General features: G+C 34.8%; 1 protein-coding gene across 2 annotated transcripts in view; it reads left to right on the forward strand.

The window, feature by feature from the left end:
* Positions 1 to 21831, forward strand: part of LOC106664296 (sodium-dependent phosphate transporter 2) — a 76988-nt gene that overhangs the window by 5891 nt on the left and 49266 nt on the right. The window lies entirely within an intron of this gene.

Raw genomic sequence — 21831 nt, forward strand, 5'->3', positions numbered from 1 at the left:
CGTTCCAACCTCCAAAGAATTCATACCAAAATCCTATAAATCATTGCCCTAACTTTCTACTTCGTATCCATTCTTACTATCCAAAATCAGGCCTAAAAATCATGTCCCAAGATCGTTAAGAACAGAGAACATCTTCAGAGGTAGCAAGGGCGTTTGTAAATTCCCGGGTTGCTAAAACAACTGCTGTTTTCCGATATACCATGTATTGTAACGTTGCATTAATCTTTTAAAATGAGTGAGATCTGGCTTCGAACTCTATCCTCGATCTAGAATCCGATTTATTTACATTACTCTCGAGAACGATGACCGCGCTAATTCATGATTGTGGTATTAGACGCATTCCTTTAAACACAGAAAAAACAAATAATGAATTAAAAAATAGCAGAAAAAAAATTGATGTTTTCGCACAATAACTATACTAAATGTGATAAAGTTTTGTTTACAACTTTACTTTTTAAGACGCTAGCACGTCCATATCTTTTAACCAATTGTACCATTTTTATGTTTCAATTTAATTTGCCCAGATCAAACCAGGCAGACCTAAAAAGACATGTAGCGACCAAATTGTAGGTCCATCACCCTTCAGATCACATGGAATGCGAACTAAATATCTTGCTCTATTACATTTATATGTCAAACTATTGAAGATCGAGGAGTATTTATCTATTATGCCTATAATAATAGGGGGAGCATTGGTGGCTGCTACGGTTTAGTCATTATTGTAATTTAATGGTCGCGGCCCTTCATTCAAACCCGACAAACTTGGCTGGGCTTTTTTTTCAAAAACACCGGCACTCCTACGTTCAACCGCGTAGTTGAAATACCCTCGTAAAAGAAAATTAATATACTCAATCAAACAATTTGTAAAAAATATTTTAGAACGTGTAGACAGGTTTAGTCGTTGATCGCTTTTGGTCCGCTTAAATACATTTTAAAACCTACAATTCTAGGAGACAGGAATAGAACATAATTATAATGTGTATGTACTAAAGTTTGCTATGTTCAGTTAAAACCATTTGTTTCCCTTAAGAGTTTTTTACACGTTTTCAATTTCATTTAAACAGAATTGCCCCGAATCGCGCGGGGTTACAATGTTTACTTTGTACGTTAGAGGTTCTACAACTATCCAGTTCTCAGCATTTGCAGAACATCAATAAAGAGCAAATCCATAACATCCGGGAATGGTGCTTTTGTTTACAAGTCTTCAATATACCACCATAACCTGAACTACTAAAACAAAACGTCTTAAAATAGCGTCAACGTTATTTGAAGGACGGTACACCAACGGAGACATTGAAAAACGTTATGCAAAATTTCTGAGTACTATTAATTGCTGTAGTATCGATCGGATAGACGCGCAAAATTTAATCATTTGGATCTTAATAGATACGATGAAGGGAGGGTGAGTGTGTAGATTCACTTTTTGTAAGTGATATCACAGATTTTTTTGTTTAGAATTTGCTCAAAATTCGGATCGTTGTAAGATCTCAGTAGAATTTAAAAAATTCACCACGTGTGAAAAATATCTCCCAAAAATTGCGTCATTTAAAAAGCGAATGGTATACTTTGTCCGATCGGGAGTGTATTATTTTGGAGGAGTGTGGTAGATCAAAACCCTTCAAATAACAGTTTATTATGGGAAAATAAAGTTTTATTATGATCTTTGCATGGATCCCCTTCACACCAAGCAACTCGTGTCACTTACGAGTGTAAAAAAATATCCGTGGCACAAATTCAAATAAAAAATTAATTAAGAAAACAAAAATCGGGACCTGACCCAAATAAATTAAAACAATCTTCTTAACATAAACGTATTAAAATTAAGAAAATAAAAAGTAATAAAGTGATCTGGGACATACCAAGCTTCTTGCCATTTACAAAAAAATAAATAAAAAAGAGGTGCCTTTAACAACTTGTATAAGAGGTCCTTCCTTGTCCTTTTCTGTCTCAGCTCGCACGGCCGTGCTTGCGGTTGGGGATTAGCTTATCCTAACCCAGAGGATAATCCTTGTTGAAAATATTGTTAAGCGAAGGCGAAGATCGCTTTTAACCCTTTTTCCACATGTTCTGCGAGAATTGATTGGTAAACCGCGTTAATTGTGTTAAAATCGAGATTTGTGGCACACGTGTGCTATTTGTTAAACTATCATAATTTGTCCTCAGAATCGTTTATTCTTCCACCTGGAAAACAAGTACGCGATTAATTTTTTTTAAAATGTGCATTAGCATTTGTACGAATGCATACTTTCAATTTTTCCCCTTTCGGCTATTTTGAACAATGTGCCAAAACAGCAGAACCGGGGCGTCACAACCGTAAACAAAATAATTTCCGTGCCTAATCTAATAACGAATTAATTATGCCACATAAAAAAACCTCCCGATAACAAAAATACAAATATAGTGTGGCTAACTATATATTTTTTAAATCTAGAAGTGAATTTATGCCTACTGATTGCGCTTAGAATATTCTGAAATACTTAATAAATGATCCTTCGTATCTGTTTTGTTTAATATTTGACCAGTTAAATACTTAAGGAAAATATTTCGGGAGAAATGATTGAAAAGTAACGTATTATTAACGTATTATATTAATTAGAATTTTTATTTTATCATAATTGTGCTATTGACGTATTTGTCAAGGCAGTTACTTCTTCTATTTTATTTCTGCCTAGGTTTGCTGTTATTTTGCCACAATTAGTTGTTAAGAATCATAGTTCGCTTTTTATATTTCTTAAGGATATTTTCAGTGCTTCTTCAGAATGGACTCCGTTCTTTTATTTTATTTTTTTGTTTAGTCTCGAATGATAACAAAATTTAATCAATTTCCCATGCCATCGAGGCATAATCTATGTCAAAAAGATGTAAATTATTTTCTTGTTCAATTATCTCGGAATGTTTAACGTACATGTTAATATCGCCGGAGGCTATCTTGATATTCAAATTGATACGGCACAGATAGCCGTTTAAGAAATAATTGGTTCAGATTGTAGGATTTTTCCTTCAACTGACTCAGACATAATTAATTGTTTATTAGTTACGTTAGATTTAATGCCGATTTCAATCGTAATGAGCAGGGTGTCATGCCCAAAGTGTTGATGTCAGTGAACGGTTTTTGCCAACTTTAGACATATTCTAAAAATACACGAATACAAGATTTTTGATAAAAACTAATTAAAATTTTTAACCTGCCTGAATTGGTTCTAAAATAGTGGTTAGAAAAATAACGTTGTACCCCCTGATGTTAACCCCTAGTGTCGTAGCACAGAAAGTGGCAGAGGGCATGCGATAATAGCACATGCACTGGGCCCTGCCACGATAAGCTTTCATTGTTAAACAGCTTTCTGTGAACGCGGAGATAAGACGAATACGTCAATGAATGTTTTACATCATTGAATTCTTACGATGAAGTGTCAGATAGTTAATAACGAAAACCTATTTTCTGATGTGGTTACAAAAAGGTCAATACGTACATATTTTTAAGTAATTCGTCTGTGAAGTATAAATTCATCTATGAAAGTTGCTTATGCCTAAATTGATGACTGATGCTATCATTATTATAGGCCTTTTTAAAGTCGAGATCTGCATGATTTATTTTCGAACCCCGATAAAATCGTGTTTTGGTTGGTTAAAGAAGGGAAAAGTGTGCAGTGTCTACGATTAGTCGATTCTAGATCCTGGAAGAAGGGCGCAACGTGGTATTGACTCTGCAGAAAAAGTGCCGAGTGTCTTTTCAATCCGGTGTCTCCATTTTAATCACTGTGCAAGATCTCGACAAACCACATCCTGGTGTTAAGTTGTAACCTACAACTTTAAATATTATGTTTCCAGGTTTATATTTATCAGAGGTTTTTGGCCTGCCTGTTTCTTTCTTTTAATAGTTATTCCTTTTGTCCGAGAAACTCCAAACTTCCGTTGATTTCTGTTAAAGAACGCATTAATTCTTAGAAGTTTTACAGGTTTAAACCTCGTCTTTTCTCGGCATTATAAATCGGGAGCTCCCCCGAAAGGTTTCTGAAAGAGGAACAAACAATACATCCAATAAAACAATTAAAAGAGTTTGTTCACGGAAAAAGCGAGAATGGCAGACCAGGAAAGGTTGTAAATTAGTTAAGACAATGGATTTCTAGCCAGTTAATCTACGATAACATGATTCTAATACTGTACGCGTTTTGTATTCCAATAAATGAAAAGCAGACTAGATAAGTTTGTGTCACAACCAGTATTTACAGTTTATCGGAATGTTGGGTCAAATCTAGATCATCTCCAGTGAATATGTGTGATGAATTGCAACGAATTTTAGCGACCAAAGATGATTGTTACCATTATTATAAATCCTGGCTTAAGTGACGTATTTATAGATCAAATTAACATTTTTTAAAAATTTCAAATTAACTATATTTAATTTCGAACTAAAACTTTTTTACAGCATAAAAAAACGTATCTCAAATATAAGCATGCAAAGTAAAATTTTTGAATATTTGCGATTGTTTTTTTTTTCTACAAATAAATTTAAAAAAAATAAGGTCGACTGTGTCAAATCCAGATTATCTCCAGTGAAAATGTATGATGAATTGCAACGAATCTTAGCGGACCGAAGATGATTGTGACTACTATTATAAACCCTGGCTAAAGTGACGTAGTTTATACATCAAATTAACCTTTTTTTTAAATATCAAATTAACCATTTTTAATTTCGAATTAACACTTTATTTAAAGCATTAAAAAAGCATCTCATATATACGCATGTAAAGTAAAATTTCTGTATATTTGCGATCTTTTTTTTTTCAAATAAAAAAATAAGGTCGACTGGGTCAAATCCAGATCATCTTCAGTGAAAAAGTATGATGAATTGCAATGAATCTCGGTGGACCAAAGATAATTGTTAGTATCATTACAAACCCTGGCTTTTTATCATTTATAATTTCTATATGTGGGCTTATGTGACAGTAGATTCTTCATCAAATTAACCGTGTTTTGCTTCCAATTAACCATTTTTAATTTGGAATTAATACTTTCTTTAAAGCATAAAAAAACGTAAGAGGTGGTCTCAAATACAAGCATGTAAAGTAAAATTTCTGTATATTTGCGTGTATATATATGTATATATGCGTATAAAATTGCGTATTTCTGTATATATTTTAATAAATTAAGGCCGACTGTACTGTCAAATCTCAACAAATGTCGAAATAAACAAAGCTATGTGTAAAATAGAGAAGTAGACTGTTGATTATTAGATTTACAAAGGTTCTTGTTATGGTAGTTTTTTAAAGGCATCTCAATAAAAACAAGCTAGAACAGTCAAACAGCTTTTCATTACTTTCATGGTTTACTTTTAAATCAATTAACCCTTCGATTATTTCAGAGAGAAGGCTTCAAAATTAGTGTAATTGTTGTATCATAGTTTCTTCTATATATGTGTGGTGATTAGTGACCGTTAATCGATATTTATTTAGCAATCGTGAGACGCGGTCTGGTGTGATGTAGGTTTCAGAAAAACATTTGCACTCTCGACACGACACGCGAATGACACAATTACACAGAAGACAAACACTTTGAGCCCGTTGGCACGATAAAGAAAATGTTTTTCTGAAACCTACATCACGCCAGACCGCATCTCACGATTTCTAAATAAATAGTTACTTCTATAGTCAACAGGAATTTCTTCTTTTTTTCTAGTTTCTGAATACACCAATCTAAAAAAAATTCTATGTTGGTGGCAGGTAAATCGTTGAAAAGCCCGGTAAAAATTAAAAACAAAATTAAATTGTCCTGTTCTTTATGCTTTTCCATGTTGGAATTTTATAAGTATGTAGGGTGGGGAGAAGCGACCCATTCATATGCATGCTAGCACGTTAAACTAGCCCGCCGTGCGGGTTAGCATTTCCCTCGGGATCGTCAGGCACAGGTTGCCCATTAAAAAAAAAAAAAAAAAAAAAAAAAAAAAAAAAAAAAAAAAAAAAAAAAAAAAAAAAAAAAAAAACACTATAAATGTGAATATCAACAACTTTCCATAAAGGTTGTTTAACATATAAATAATTCATCTTTCTGGTGAAATAGGGCAATTAAATAGATCACTTGTCGACTTCATATTTCGAAATATTTTTATTTTATTCTATTTTATTATCCAAATAGGTTGACCTTATGAAATGCTGATATTTGGGAATTCTAAAGATGATTGATCTGTAGGTTTGTTTTTAAATGTAAGGACAAATTCATCAGGCTCAGAGGAGACGGACCAGAACATTAATCAGGCTTTGTATTGTACAAAATTTACTGAAATTATGTTTATTTATCCAGTATATTGAATAAGTCTTTAAAACTTCAGTTGAATCGAAATGTTAAAACACTTTCCATTCGATATCTTTCTGGCAAAACCTGGCACTTTTAATATTCGATATAATTGGTCCGCTTTGTTTCGCGGCTATTCTCATTGATTTCCTCTTAGGAACGCGTTGAATTTAATTTCGACGGAAGAAAAGAACCCATATATAGAAACTGACAGACATCACTGGATCTGGAATTAGATTCCGGTGAAAATAGTTCGGCAAATAAGAACAAAAATGCAATTGAGATCATGTACTATCACCTTTTGAATACAATAAAAATGTGCTCTTTCATTATAGATATTTTTTTTAAAATATCTCAGGGTTATAAAGAAAAGTTTAAACCTGTTAAAAAAAACTACCATTGTTCGTAATGTTAGCTGTTAAATAGGATGATTTCCATTCACCTCTCTCAGAGGAAGCTCGGTCACACCCTAATCCGATAAACCGAGGACACTACATTGATCAAAGCTAATTATCTCGCTGGCCCGGTTTATTTCATTGAAAACCTCCTAGTCTTTTAACTGGAAAAGGGCAGAGTGATAAAATATTAGAACGATAGACCTAAAATCCATAAAAGCTTTTAATTCTGTTGTACAAATTTGATATGTTTTACGTTATATTTATTATTTGTGCTGGGGTTTTTCATACAAAGCCAGTCATGTTGCAACATCATTCTGACAAGAATTTAGGGTTGAAGATGGGGTGGAATTCTTTTCCCTTGCCTTTATCAAAATAACCCTCTGTTGTGTTTTTTGTCTAAATGGCCTGAATTTTTTCTTCTCCTGCCCGGCGTCGTACTACCTGTTCCTGACCTGCCGCACGCCCTGGGCACGAGCCCATGCCACTCCTCCTGGCCTAAAGGGCCGGCCAATCGATACTTTCACGATTTCAGACTTGAGATGCTTAGTCGGCCTTCGATGTACACAGGGCTTTCTTTTATGCTAATGTATACTTTGACTAGATTGTTGATTAGGAAAAATGAAAATTTATCGAAAATTCTGTATTTATCATTCTAGTAAAATACAAATTGCATGATGATTTTTCCGTATAAGTCTATAAAGAACGGTAAATTCACACGGAATGATATCGAAAATCTAGTTTATACAGAGGTACGATAAACTAAACCAAGATTTATAGTTTTAGCACAAATTCATAGCAGTACCTATTATCCAAATCGCTGGAAAGACATTTCCCAAAAACAATGTTTCTTAATCCCATAGGTAAATCAGTTTCTTCTAGTTATTTTCAAAAGTTTGATACCGGAAACGCACTTCGTATTTTGAAGAGAGGAAAACAAAACCATTTAGGGGCATTTTAGTGAGGTACTTATTTTTCAAGTTAAAATACATGATATACCTGTGCTATGAAAGATCTTAAATGACATGACACACAAAAAGTCCTTAGTAATCCAAGTAGTCGTTTTCAAGAAAATATTCATAAAACTGTCTATAAATCTAGAATCTTTTATTATTATTATTATTATTATTATTATTATTATTAATTTTTAAGGGCGTTTTAACGGCTAAGGTCATTTCACGCCCTAACATCCAAACCTTCTATCTTAGGTTAGCTATATCTCTTCTGAGTGCTATAAAGCTCTGACTCCAAACATTCACTCGTAATCTTATTTATCCTATTGCCNACAAATTCCAGGCGATTCCTTTATAATGCTCTATGATCTTCTGATTGCATGAAGTTCAGCTGTGTATACGCTAGCCTCATTCGATAGAGACCAGCTGAAGTTATACTCATCAGCAAATATCCCACACCCTACACCAATTTCATTTTTAGACCCATCGGTATAAAAAACTTTATAATTGGGATAGTTATTTAAAATTCGCAAGAATTCTGCCTTGATATTATTATTATTATTATTATTATTATTATTATTATTGTGAGGTTTGATAGATATTTTCAGCATTGATCATGCCTAGAATTCGCTCTAACTTTTGAACAATTGTACAAACAACCTTCTTCCAATTTATCATCCTGCTCTAATCTGTATGAATTGGGTATTCACAAACAAAAATATTAGCTATCAAAAATTGACAGAGTAAAGTAAATGTATATTTTTTGAACGACTCAATCTTTCAGTTTGAAAGAAACTAATACATTTTCATGTCTGATCACGTCTGGGTTTCGTGTTTTCATTGAAATTTCCCTCAGGGACAAGTTTCTATTTTAATAAATCTCGACCCTCGATTATTTTATAACCGATTCTCGTGAAGTTCGATATTGTAATATTGGTTTAATTGCTTGTTCCTAGTAGAATAGACAATTGGGCTTATTGACGCTTTCCCGAGATGCGATCATCGTTAATGTTTTTGTTTATGAATACTGCATTGAAAAAGATCTAACAAATATGTTGTTTGTACAATGGTCGAAAAGTTAAAAATTTCCATACATGATTAAAATAAATCAATCCTTAATCAGATACAATCAATCAATTCGCACGTTACACTATCAAACTTCGCAAGACTCGATAATAAAATTTAAGCCGGTGGAGATTCAATAAAACAGAGAAAATTATGCGAGTTTTAGTTAATGGCTTTATATCGATATCGAATTTATTATCCGGATTGTTTTACTTTAAAATCTTACTCGTGTGGGATCAGCGGGATTAAAACACAACGACTAGATCGAGAGGCCACTTTAGAAAAAAAAAGTATCGGCCATTCAATGGACCAATAAGAGCATCACTTCTGTAGAATCTGAAACCCAAGGTTCAAATTTTGCCACGGCAAGCCAAGGGGGCAATGTTTCAACGTAAACAAGTAGATTCACGTTTTTAGTTTATTATTTCAAAAAGGGGGGAAAAGATAACAGGCCACGACTAAAGATATTTCCATTTAAAAAGAAAACCCGATTGTTTCTAATAAACAAACGCTATTTTTATTTATTGAGCTTACATTTTTTGCCGTCCTGCTGTTTTGTCGATTTATCGTCCTAGGTGAAAAAGAAGTTCCCCAGTAGGCGTTAATAAAACGGAAATTCGTCGCTTTCGACAGCATTCCGGTACTATGCGACAGGACTAGTTGAATAAGGGAAATTCAATTATCTCCTATCAAATTACTAGGTTAGCGGGAAATTGTTTCGTAATTCAAATGAGATAAAAAGCCAATGGTTCATTTAAACAAATTATATTACAATACAGCGTTTTATTGCAATATCGTGTACTCCCGGATTTAACTTCTAAACCAAACTATAATTAGGGAGTCGAAAACTAACTTTCAACAAATATATCTCCTTATACGTTCAAAAAGTATGAACTATTTTTCAAGTTGAAGGAATTAAGAAAAATGCTAAAACTAATTTGAAATTTGTAAAGAAACGTTGGAATTCTTTTGATAGGTATAATCGTTATTGAGTTTTGATCCACTTCTTTATTTGATGAGCGATTTTGTTTTCCATTTAGTTGATATATTTCTATAACCGTGTTAGGTATGTTAACGTTGGGAAGTTGAGTTGCTTGGGTGCTAATTCTGAACTAATAACCGGTGTGCTATTTCGTAAAGTCTTTTAAGATTGATAGTTACTAATGATGTGTTAAAACAATAATACTGTTCGTTTCTATAAGACATTGTTATAAGAGAAGAATAAAATTTGCCTTGTTCAGTTGTATGGTATTTAATTATGGTGATAGCACAAAAACATAAAGGAAAACGGCACGGGAACCTTCTAAATGTTCATTAAAATGTCTATAAGTAATTTTTCCCCTAACTGTATATTCCTCAACTATACCGTACAGTAGGAATGTTGTTAAAGTAGTATTTTATCCCTTCCTTTCAGATATCTTTATATACTTATTTTGTCGGAAAGTCCGTTGGTATAGGCTTACCAAAGGATTGGCGGTCATGGCTTAGGGAAACAAATTCCACCACTAAATAAGGCGAGAAGCAGTAACACGTCTGGTAGGCTGAAAAAGCAAGAATATCCTAATATCCTAAAAAAACGATTAAACTTAACACACACCAGACCTCGAGGGAAATCTTACCATACGATGGAACCGTTAAAAAATAATGAGAAAGGAAAGCAAGGAAGAAGAAAATTCGCGCTTCGAACTCGCGTATTATTTCACGGAAAAGCGTCGAATAGATATATGTATATATATGTAACCCCCTACCTAGCCTAACTCGTCCTTAACACAAGCCCTAACCATACCCAACCTAACCCAATCCATTCCATGCGCATTCTCCGGTAACGCGAACACTATGATGGCCATCCGGAATAAACTTTGTGTATCCATCAATATTTTTTGTTTACTAAATGTTGTGAAATACGGTCATCTATAAGTTTTACAGCCCATTAATTATTAATATACTATTACTAGCCGATTCAACCTGGTACCAATACTTTTAAAGAAATAACTCAATCGGATTGGTGCTCTCAGTCATCTTACAATGTGCTATAGCAGGTTTTGGGGTGGCTTAGAAGGCGTAGATAGTGCTTACGAGCATACCGTTTGATCACAGTATTCAGGTCTCTCTGTCACTGTTCCATACATACCATGGAGCATATGTATATATTCGTAGAGCTTTATTTTGTGGATTATGATGGTACAACTTCTTTTGGCACAACCCCTGAGTTATACATCTGGTACTATAAGTTAAAACATACCGTTGTTAAAATTCAATTTAATCCGATTTCCCAACAGAAGAGATAATCTAACAGCTCTGGACAAATGAACCGCTATTATTCACGAACACAAAACCTATTGAAACGGTTTTGAATTACTTTCCTGAACACGTTAGCACATTTAACAAACTTGAAAGTTTTTTCGCTTATATTCGTACAAACATGTTTAACACAAAAGCAAGGTTTCGTGAATTCGTTAAATATTTATTGTACAAACTGCTGTGGTTCCTTTTTCCCTTAAGGTTTATTATCAGCCCCAGTTGCCCGTTTTTAAATGTGCAATGTTTTGTTACTAAAAACAATACGAAGTGGTAGATCATGGCCAATTTTCGAGTTTAATCTAGCCTTATGCTGTACAAATTTCATACAGTGACTATACGTTTTTTAATTGTTATCAATTAGACAACAGATAATTGCACTAGTGTTGAAGAGGAGATAATAACTAGTAATTACACATGCGTGAAGCTTTAATTATAATGACTTGTTCTATGCTGGATCGTCTCTTAACATCCTGATCCTCCTATTCTCACCATTCCTTTTGGTATGTTGAATATAAGATAGTAAATGTTTAAGAACTAACGATGAGGTTTTATGAACAAATTTTATTTGTGGGGAAGCATGTAAAAATGCTTTATTTTTATTCTTTCTAGGTGATAAGAGCTAAACACATTGGCCTGTTAAAATCCCGCAAGTCTTTTGATCCGGGCTTTTTCTATTTCTAAAACTCTTTAGTTTAGATTATCTTCCAATCATTCAGGAAGGCCGGGTTTTTTTGTTCTTTCCTCAGAGCTCAATTGTGCGATTGACTGTTGTGTAATCATGGTGTTTGCTGTGACTGATCGATTCGTTTGACCTCGCCGATGCCAACATCCGTTGATCACTTGTTGCCGCAAATTAGCAGACGGACTTTTACGCGGCGAAGCGATCAAACGCCGGGAAAAACCGTTTACACTGGACAGTTTATATCGAACAAAAGGGCATCGAACAAAAAAGACTTTCAACGTTGAATTTGTAACAGTGTAAATTTCACATGAAATAAGAAAGACGGAAAAGGCTTGAAAAAAAATCTGGATAGCTGCTTAAACATCTTTTTAGCTTACAACTTGTGCTGAAACCTAAAACTAAAATAGCCAATGGGAAAATGGGCTAAGGCGAGATAGTAACAGATTGGTATGTCACCTGAGCAACCACTACCGACCTGTCTCTCAACGCCAATTATAAACTAGTATTTATAGACAGTTTCGGCATACATTCGCGTCTATTGTTTACGGCCTGTTTATTTGATAATAGAATGAACGGAATCATCTCGTTTTTTTTTTTTAAATCCTGCTCCATTTTGGCAAGACTTCCGGTCAAACACTTTTTGCAAGCTGGTGTTTTGTGATCAGTTTGTTTGTTTTAGATAGTGCGTAAACGCCTGTGACAACAGTAGATAAGCGGAACATAAATGGTCAATTTTACTGGGCTCTGTTGGTAAACGCTGCCCATAAGGTCTCTACAATAAATAAAATCTACTGCAGAACAACAGCTATACAATGCGGACCAGAGTTTGCGATAAACTATTTCATCCTTTTTTCCTTGATACATTTTTTCCAGATGATAAATTTCGTGGTGTATTGAATGAACTTTTCAATAGACCCTGGCTTCAAACCTATCCCCTATTGTTTATACCATACAGTTGTAAAATATTGATACTATAAAAAAAAAGATGTTTTTGATACATTCGTATCAATTATAGTGGATTGCTACAAATTAGTATTCTAGTAAAAAAAAAGTTGGTTTATTCGTAGAGAACCTTTGTGGGGGGACGTGTATTGGCAAGCTTGAACTCTTGGTCCGCTTGTCCACGCTGCGTCGTAAACATCTCTTATACTTATCTATAGTTGGCTCAGAAGGCACGAAATGTAAATAGGAGTAAATAGGACTTTTACCATTGCTAACCGTGTTAAGCTCGTTTTTCGGTCGAACTGATGGTTTCTTTTCCTATTTATTTTTTTAAACTTCATTCCCACTAGATAGATTTGAATTTTAATTCGCATCTCTTATTCAGGAGATGATGTACGTTCCGTTTAAGCGACAAACTCAAAAGTTTTACAGTATTTCAACAATTTCAGTCGTTTAGTTATTCATAGGGAGGCAGAGATTTTACACATTTTTGGTACCATTTTCTCAAAATCAATTTGGTTTATTACAATCAATTTTGTTTTATTTTTCCTATTATATGTCAAATTTGTAGGAACGGTTTTTAAAAAAATAGCAAATCGTTAATTTCTGGTAACAACCATAGGTTGTGATAAAATTTTTCAACTTTTTGCATAAAAACGTTTTATTCCCCTCCTGGGTGTTTTAATGAAAACATTTCTCATTACGATTCTCTTCAAAATGAGTTTGAGGGAAAATAGTATTGGGGATGTTTTAAAAGATAGTTTTTTTACATAGAACATTCATGAAAGACATTGGCTTTCAAACAGGCTAAATTATTTTAACCATTAATATGCGAAAATGGTTGGTTTAATGTTTTAAAATATTTGCGACTGGAAAAGTGTCCCTGCTCCCTTAATCCCTTAAAGTCAAAAAGTTTCGTAACGGGCACTATTTCTGATGGAATTAGTACATTCAACCTCCCCAGGCCATTGGGTCTGTTATCCTGTGTTTAATTGTGCTTTTTCGGATTTAGATTTCTACATTACGGCTTCCTTTTAAAGATAATTTAAAATAAATCATCTTGCAAATCTGCCTTTTCATTTAACTAGAATTTGTTATATTTCTATTAATTTTTTACTTAAAAATAATCCTCGTATAAACATACCTGATCTTCATTAATGTTGAACAACCCGTAAAACATGTCACAAAAGGTATAAATTGATATGTGATCACGTGAGCACATTTAGCAAATAAAATTCTTGGAAGGTCGTTCAAGTATATTCTTGTGTAAATACACAACACAGTTAACACGATACTACGGCTGGCTGAATCATAAATTGTTCATCTTTTTCCTCACTCCTTTAAAATTTAGGAAAAATAAACAAAACTCACACTGTCTTTAACTGTAATCCATTCTTGTTTTTGAATGTTAGATTTTTTAAATGTTTGGACAATTTTTTAAAATTTCAATAGGTTTTCGTTCCAGGAACAACGATTGTAGATTAGATGTAGTCCAATGAAAAAAAAAAAAAAAAAAGCATTTGGCATATACATTTCACCTTTCTCAGGGCACTAAATGGATAAACAACATTTTTTATTATAACAATATTACCACATACTCCAATAAAACTTGCCAAATTTACCTGCAGTTTATGTAAAAAAAATATAACAGATTCCTTCTTCTCTAATATAACAGAAGTAGTCTTACATTTTTTATTTTTATTTCTTTCGTAAATTGTACGTAAATTTTGCTAGTTTTATTCTAATAAAACATGGTAACATTGTCATTTAATATTAATGAAAAATGTATGCTGTTGTAGTGCCCTGAGGAAGGTGAAATATATTCCTCGAATAGTTGGCAAACTTTCAATAGTTTTGTCCATTGACTACATCCCTGATCCACATCTAGAATTAACAACTGCCGGTCGATAACTACATCCTTACCGATAAAATACGATTCCAGGCGTTTTGTCTTGCTCCAACGCATTTCCAAATGATAGAAAAAAATCCCTGTCGGTTTTATCTTGGGAGTATTAGTATTAGCTGTCCAAAGGACCTGGATCGACCAACTACTAAAAACATGAAAAAAGACCTTGTTGGTTATACGAATAAATTATTAATCCGTATATAAGTGCAATTTATTGGTATTTATAAAGTAGTTTGTTTCTTCGTCATTAATATATAATTTCCAGCGTAATATCAAATATACAACTCAAATACTCCAGCTAATTATAACAAATCATCCAATAATTCCAATTCCATAAAAACACTGTATTTCATGTATGGTATTATTTTCTTCCTTATGAGCTTACAATAATTGCATATTATGTTTTTTTATCAAATCAATACTCTTAAGGTAACACCGACTTGATACGGATCGTTTTGTATTAAATATTGTAGATCTGTTATAAAATTCTTTTTTTTTCTTCTCTCTCTGGAATAGACATGTAAATTGTTAATATTATTCTCCATGCATCTTTTAACATTCATAGTTAACTGCTGAATTGACGTGCTACAACCTTAACACAGAATTGCGAACTTCAAGCGGTGGCGGACGCGGTCGATAAAGCACTTCTACTTGGAAAACAGGGCACATGACATTAATCTCAGATCAGAATCGTTCGGTGTGCATTCTCAAAATAAATAATAAAATGAATCTTTATTATTTTTTATTAGAGAAAAAATTGTTAATAGCTTATTTAAATGAGGAGCTAAAACTGCCGATTTTTTCCTACCTTAGTTTTAAGGAGTTTTGTTAATTTCTATTTATTCCAAATTAGGATTTTATAAAACTGAAGTCATTCAATTAAAATAAATAAAAAATTAATTCATACAAATAGCCTACGACAGAATTGCGAAGACAGACCAGGATCGTAAACAGCCAAATAAAGCTTAGTAATCCCGCGGAGTTTGATACCTCATAACACAATAATATTTTGAGATTTCTTGAACTCGAAACTTGAAAGTTGTAGTTTGGTAGTTTCCGATGGTTTTTAGTCGGCGTACCCTCCCTGGTTTGGCTTACAAGGCTTGTTCTGCATGTCGACTTCTTCAATATATGCTGGTGATTCAATTTGGTTGACTTGCCAAAAAATAAAAATGGCCTACTAATGAAACGTTGAAGAAACGTCCAAATAAATCTTTGTTATCACGCAGACCACGAGACAACATTAATAATGCTGTGGAATTTCTTCGTAGGGGCGCAGGGTGATAGAAAAGGTGGTTTCTGGCCTGTAAGACGCGTTTCGGCATTCCGCCATCTTCAGTCCGTGTTAGTGTCTCCACCTTTTAATTATTCCTCAAAACAAATAAAGATAGCCATCATCAGAAACGCAAGAAAGACAGACCAGGATCGTAAACGACCAACTAAAGCCTGTAGACCTCGAGAAATCATCGTCACAATAATTATAATGATATATCAAAAAATAAAATAAAATTATCAGATAAAAAAAGCTTCGGATACAACCAAACTACCGGCAGATATTACTAACCATACTTTTCCTACGAATTGTCATCAACGGAGAAGCAAGATCATTAATTGTACATAGGCTCATAAAGACTCCTATAACGACGGGGTTATAGGGATGGGTTGTGTTATGATGGTATGGTTGGGATGAGTGAAGAGGTAAAGATTAATTTATTTCTAAAAGGTATTTGAAGTCGTTGTGGAGGGTTGTTTTGAAGATATAATAGGGAGCGTTAACTATGATCTTTGGATAAGGAGTGACTGAATTTTTTTGTCTGATGTGAATGTAACTGGATAGTGTATTGCAGATTAAGGCTGTGTCCATAGTTCCACTCCATATGTCGAAATTGATTTGACTAGTTTTGTAGTTTGACAGGTTTTTTTTTTTTTTTTTTTTTTTTGTCGACATGTTGGATTTACGTCCAAGAGATTTATAGAGTAGCCCGAAGCGTGGTATTCAATTCCTGTCTTTTTATTTGAATGTCTGTCGGTTCCAGGTTAAACGTGATTTGAGACGGAACCCAACTATTAATTAATATTTAAAAGAGTGAATATTCGAACGGTTGTAGGTCGAGATGGGGAGTTGGTGTCCCATGGGTCGAAATCACGATAGCTCAAGTGGTTAGAGCAGTGGCGTATTGAGCCCGAAGGTCGCGGGTTCGAATCCCGCTCGTGACACTAAGTTTTCATCTCAACCAAGACCTTAGGTAAAGAGAATAATTAATAGAAACTATTAATTAATTTGATGATCAAGTTTAGGTCGTCTTCCCATGAAGAGTATAACTTTACTTTTTGCTAATAATGGAAGTCTCTCATCGTTAAAACGATAGAGGTTATTTTCAAAATACGTCTAGTAACCCAACTGCCAAAATAGCCATAAATCTATTTTGTGGTCAGAGTGCTATATTAAAATTTAAGTCTACTTGAAGAGAGGAGAGGGCTGACTTGAGTGAGAGGAAAGCTTGAAGTGATTGTGTACTTAAATATTGAAGCTTCGAATAAAGTGATTTTAATGGGAAAGTTTATTTTCATTGGCGTCGCACAGTCTAAAAGATTTATGTGGGTTGTACAGAGAAAAACAGTGGGCAGTTTTTTTTTTGTTTTTTTTGGTGCTGTTCACGTACATAAAAAAAGTCTGTTGTTTTATTTGACCTTTTCATCTTGTAAGACAGTTAACAAAAAACAATAAACGTGCAGTATTCAAAATGCAACGAAGTACATTTGTAAAATGTATGTTACGAGTCAAGGTGGATTATTTTTGGGATTCAAAACGAGAACAGGCGAAAACAACGATACGGCTAATTGAAGAAACCCATTTTTATTATTTTTAATGCGGTCAGACCCGGATCTAATTTCTCGCTGTCATTAACTGAGATTATTGACTCGGCTATACACATCGGGATATTTATAAATAATTTACCGCACATGTATACAGCCGTAGACTTCAAATAGTCCTATTATTTCGTCCTGCTTGCCTTATCTAATTCTGGTTTGGAGGAATTCCCCGCCGTCGAGCCCTTGCACCGTTTTTCTGGGCGCTGTCCCAGGCGGAGGGTCAAAGAACGGAAGATCGATATCTTCGATCAACCCTCTTACCTCGCGATTTTCAAATCGATCCTCATTAGGACTGATTCAGGATTGATCTGAAACTTGAAAATACATGGCATCATGGGGTACCCGAGAAAACACCAAGAATATCTCATACATTGTTCAATTTAACATGATATGGCATGTTCAACATATTATTGCTAAAGGTTCCAGTGCTATTACCGATCGGTCTACCATCCTGATCGTACTGTTCCCTGGTCTACATGTTGATTACGCTAACCCTTTATAAAAAATACAATAACATCAATAAAACTTTGTCAGTTAAAACGTTTATGTTACTTTTAGAATAAAAGTACGGAGGAATTGGATTGCACTTGATAAATACTTCTTTACATTATTGTTAAAAAAAACTTAATTGAATTATCGTTAAGTAGATTATCCTTAAGCCTCCGAGAAGTCGAGAATACGATGTGTGCTACATTGGTTAATGTCCTCCGCCTGGAGTTGTTTTTCTTGTCAGACTGAAGGACTTGTGACCTTTAACCCTTGGTAACTTCTTACTGACACATAGCAGTTTTTAACGGCACCACCCAACAATGGATAACGTACAACTGAGCTTTCAAATTTTTTTTTCAAAAATATTTCCTGTGATGTAATCTTTTGGCAGGATTTGAAGCATTCTTTACAGTCATAACAATCTTGGTTCAGTGTAGATAATATTTAATTTGAAGATTATGAGAAAAGTGTCTACTGAGAAAATTTCTTCAAAGGCTATTTTTGCATCGTGCAGTGTGCATTTATGTATCGATTATTCCGCCCTGGTTGCGTGTCACATCTGCATTTTTTTTCAGTCTGCGTGGCCTGAGATTCCTTAGCTCAATATTTTTACACTTCATCTACCCAGCCTATCATCAATCAATATAACATTAAGGCTTAGGTAAACACCACGATGTACCTTAATGTAACTATCATAATTAGTGAATAAATGTTATGCGCAAAGCTTTAGATGTGCGTCATACACACCTAGCTTTAATTTTTTTTTTAAATTTTACTGATTAACTGTTTACAGGCTATTCTGGTCTGATATTCCCACCACTGTTCTCGTATATGTAACTATATACAATTTTTATATAATAAGGGTTTCTTTAGAAGTAAACCGATGACTCTTCTGCCAATGAGGTGCTAGCGGATCAGGTAGACCGTTTCTACCAAACTTTATTTAAGCATTGCCGCCATCACATTCCCATTTTTTGTATAAAGTTGATAATGGGTGCTGGTCTGCGAGTTGGTGAACTCCATGCTAAACCGGCATAGGGTCACTTATTGGGTATGTCTTATTGTATTACTCAAACGCGTTTCGGCATTGTGCCGTCTTCAGTGAGGAAGTGAGGAACTGTCTGATACTGTCTGAGAGATATGTATTGGGCCCGTCGGTTGTCGCTAGAGGCGTTTGCGTTGCGGTAGGTGGCGTGGTTATGGCGTTCATGGTTCCGTCGATGTCGGTTATTATATGTTGTTAGTTTTTGTTGTGTCGGTTTCGAAGTTGTTTTCTTCTGAACACTCTCGTTGCTAAGTAGTGTTTTAGTTGTATTATAAGTTTTCCGTCTTTTAAGTATAAGTTGTTTGTATATCTCTATGTCCTCCAGTACGTTGAGTTTTCTTCCTTTTTGTTCTTTGTGTATTAAAGCCATTCATCACAATCACGAACCTAACAGTAGAAACAAGCATGATTTATAATGCCGCAACGCGTTTGAGTAATTGAACTAATTCAATCGAGTGAAAACGGACCCAAAAAGTGACCCTATGCCGGTTAAACATGGAATTTACACTTTTAGAAAATTTCACTGTTACGTTTATTTACACACAAGCTTAGACCAATACTGACCGGCTCGATTTAGGACGATTAATATTCCTCAAGTTGGATCTATATTTGCTTTCGACTTAGGCTCTGACAGAGAAATCGCATAGACTTATCTTCCAAGGGCAATCGGCATGAAAATAGTACGGTGGGCAAAAATAAGCGTGCCGCGGTATTGACCTTAACCCCACCTAGATATTAATTGGGCCACGTACTTGCGAATTTGGCGCAAAAATAAATCTGAGTATTGTGGGTAATTTAAGGCATTGGAATGTACCCCGAAGGCATTTGTCTTTTAAAATATGGGATGATACGATCAAATATTATAACGAGAGGCAAAAAAGTGGCAGACCTTAATATTTTGCCAGTGATTATCTTATAACAATATTTGGTCCGTTTTAAAGGATTGGAGGTAAACAAAAGACAGATAAAATCTCACACTTATGTTTACAATTCGATTTTGCAAATAAAACTCTGAATAGTCATTCTCTTCTTTGTTGGTTTTTGTATAAAGCTTCTTTCTAACGTTCCGGTTGTTTAATTTTTTTTAGTTGTACCATTTTTAAGTTTACAATTAGTTTGATGGTTTTAAGTTGATTCGGTAGAATACGCTACTAAATACATTCACTCTAAACACACCCTAGGAACACAAAACTAATCAGAGCTATATACAATTAAATAACCCTTTTCTCCAGAAATCGGAACAGGGGACCCATATACTCCCTGCTGTGCTCGAACACAATTCTCATATCGGGAGACATTCCTATGCGCTCTCTATATGGAGCCAAGGAATTGCACTCTTCAGTTAGGTGGGACACATCGAAGAACCTTTCTCTACATCCCGGACACATACAAATAAAACTGATAAAATATCCACTTGTGTTTATAATTGGATTTTGTAAATAAATCTGATAATAGTCAATCTCTACATGTTGGTTTTTCTGTAAAGCTTCTTTCTCACGTTCAGATAGTTTTTTTTAAGTCGTACTATTTTTGAGTTTCAAATTTGCTTGAGGGTTTAAGTTTCAAAGGTGCTTGATTCAGTTGTAATGATAGCATTATTGAAAGATGTAACAACTCATGCGTATGTGGCCAGGGTGCTTAACATTCCCAGAGCAACTGTCAGAAGGGTCTTCCACCGCTACCAACTGCATTAGATAAACTGGAGGTTTCTCAATAAGACATGGATCAGGTCACCATCGTGTCCCATCTCAGAGAGATGATCATTTAATGTTTCGAATGTTACCGTAAATTCCGACATTCAACCGTTATTGAGATGAAGCAACTACTTCAACAAGTTATAAATGTTGCTGTTCGCACTGTATGACGAAGACTTTCAGAAGCTGGATTACGTGCGAGAAGGGCTGCCACTGGTACAGAACCTCTGACAAGGCACAGAACAGCTCGGTTAAGTTTCGCAAGAAATGACATCAATTGGCCTGAGCAAAATTGGACTAAAATCTTGTTTTCCTGATGAGTCAGGTTTTGTTTGATGTCTTCTTACTGCCGAGGCAGGGCAAGCAGCTATTAAAGCATTAGCATGTAAAAGAATCACATCAAAACTAGTCAGTGAATGCATCCAAACCTGGGGAAACACAACAACCTGATGATATCTTGGGTGCCAGGGCACAGGGGAATTTAACGGGTAACGAGAAAGCAGACAGACTGGCCAGAGGAGGATCTGCAAGACCATACATAGGCCCCGGATAACAAAAACAAATATAGAATCCTCCATCGCAGAATGGATCCAAGCAAAACAAAAGGAAAAATGGATAAACTCTAGCGGTGCTAGACATAGTAAACGTATGATGAAGCAACCCTCACCGAGACTGGCAAAAACACTGCTACAATTGGAGAGGGCCAAAGTAGGACTACTAACCGGTCACTGGTATCTGAGAAAACATCTACACAACATGGGTATATACAGCGATGAACCCATTTGCAGATTATGTAATGAGGAGGAGGAAACAGCCCCTCATATCATCTTCGAATGCGAAGCAACAGCTCAATGGAGGTTTAACCTAAGGATTGAGTCTATTGACTGAACTAAGGAACTAGGAAGGTACAATAAGCCAGAAAGCTGCAGTGCCTGGGGAATACAAACCCCGCTTCCTAGCATCCTTTCCACCATACCATATCATACCATACTGCCGAGGCAGGGTTTGGAAAAGAACTGGAGAGATATATGCCCGCAACATTTTCACTCCGGAAAGCTATGGAAGTTGTGGAGTTATGGTTTGGGCAGGCATTTGTAAGGGAGGTCGCACAAACTTGATCTTCATCGGGAATTCCTAACAGCTGCACGATACATTCAATATGTGTTATCGGGAGTTTTTCCTTGCCAATAATTGGCG

Source organism: Cimex lectularius, unplaced genomic scaffold (assembly GCF_000648675.2).
Source record: "Cimex lectularius strain Harlan isolate CLEC.00 unplaced genomic scaffold, Clec_2.1 scaffold98, whole genome shotgun sequence".
NCBI lineage: Eukaryota > Metazoa > Arthropoda > Insecta > Hemiptera > Cimicidae > Cimex > Cimex lectularius.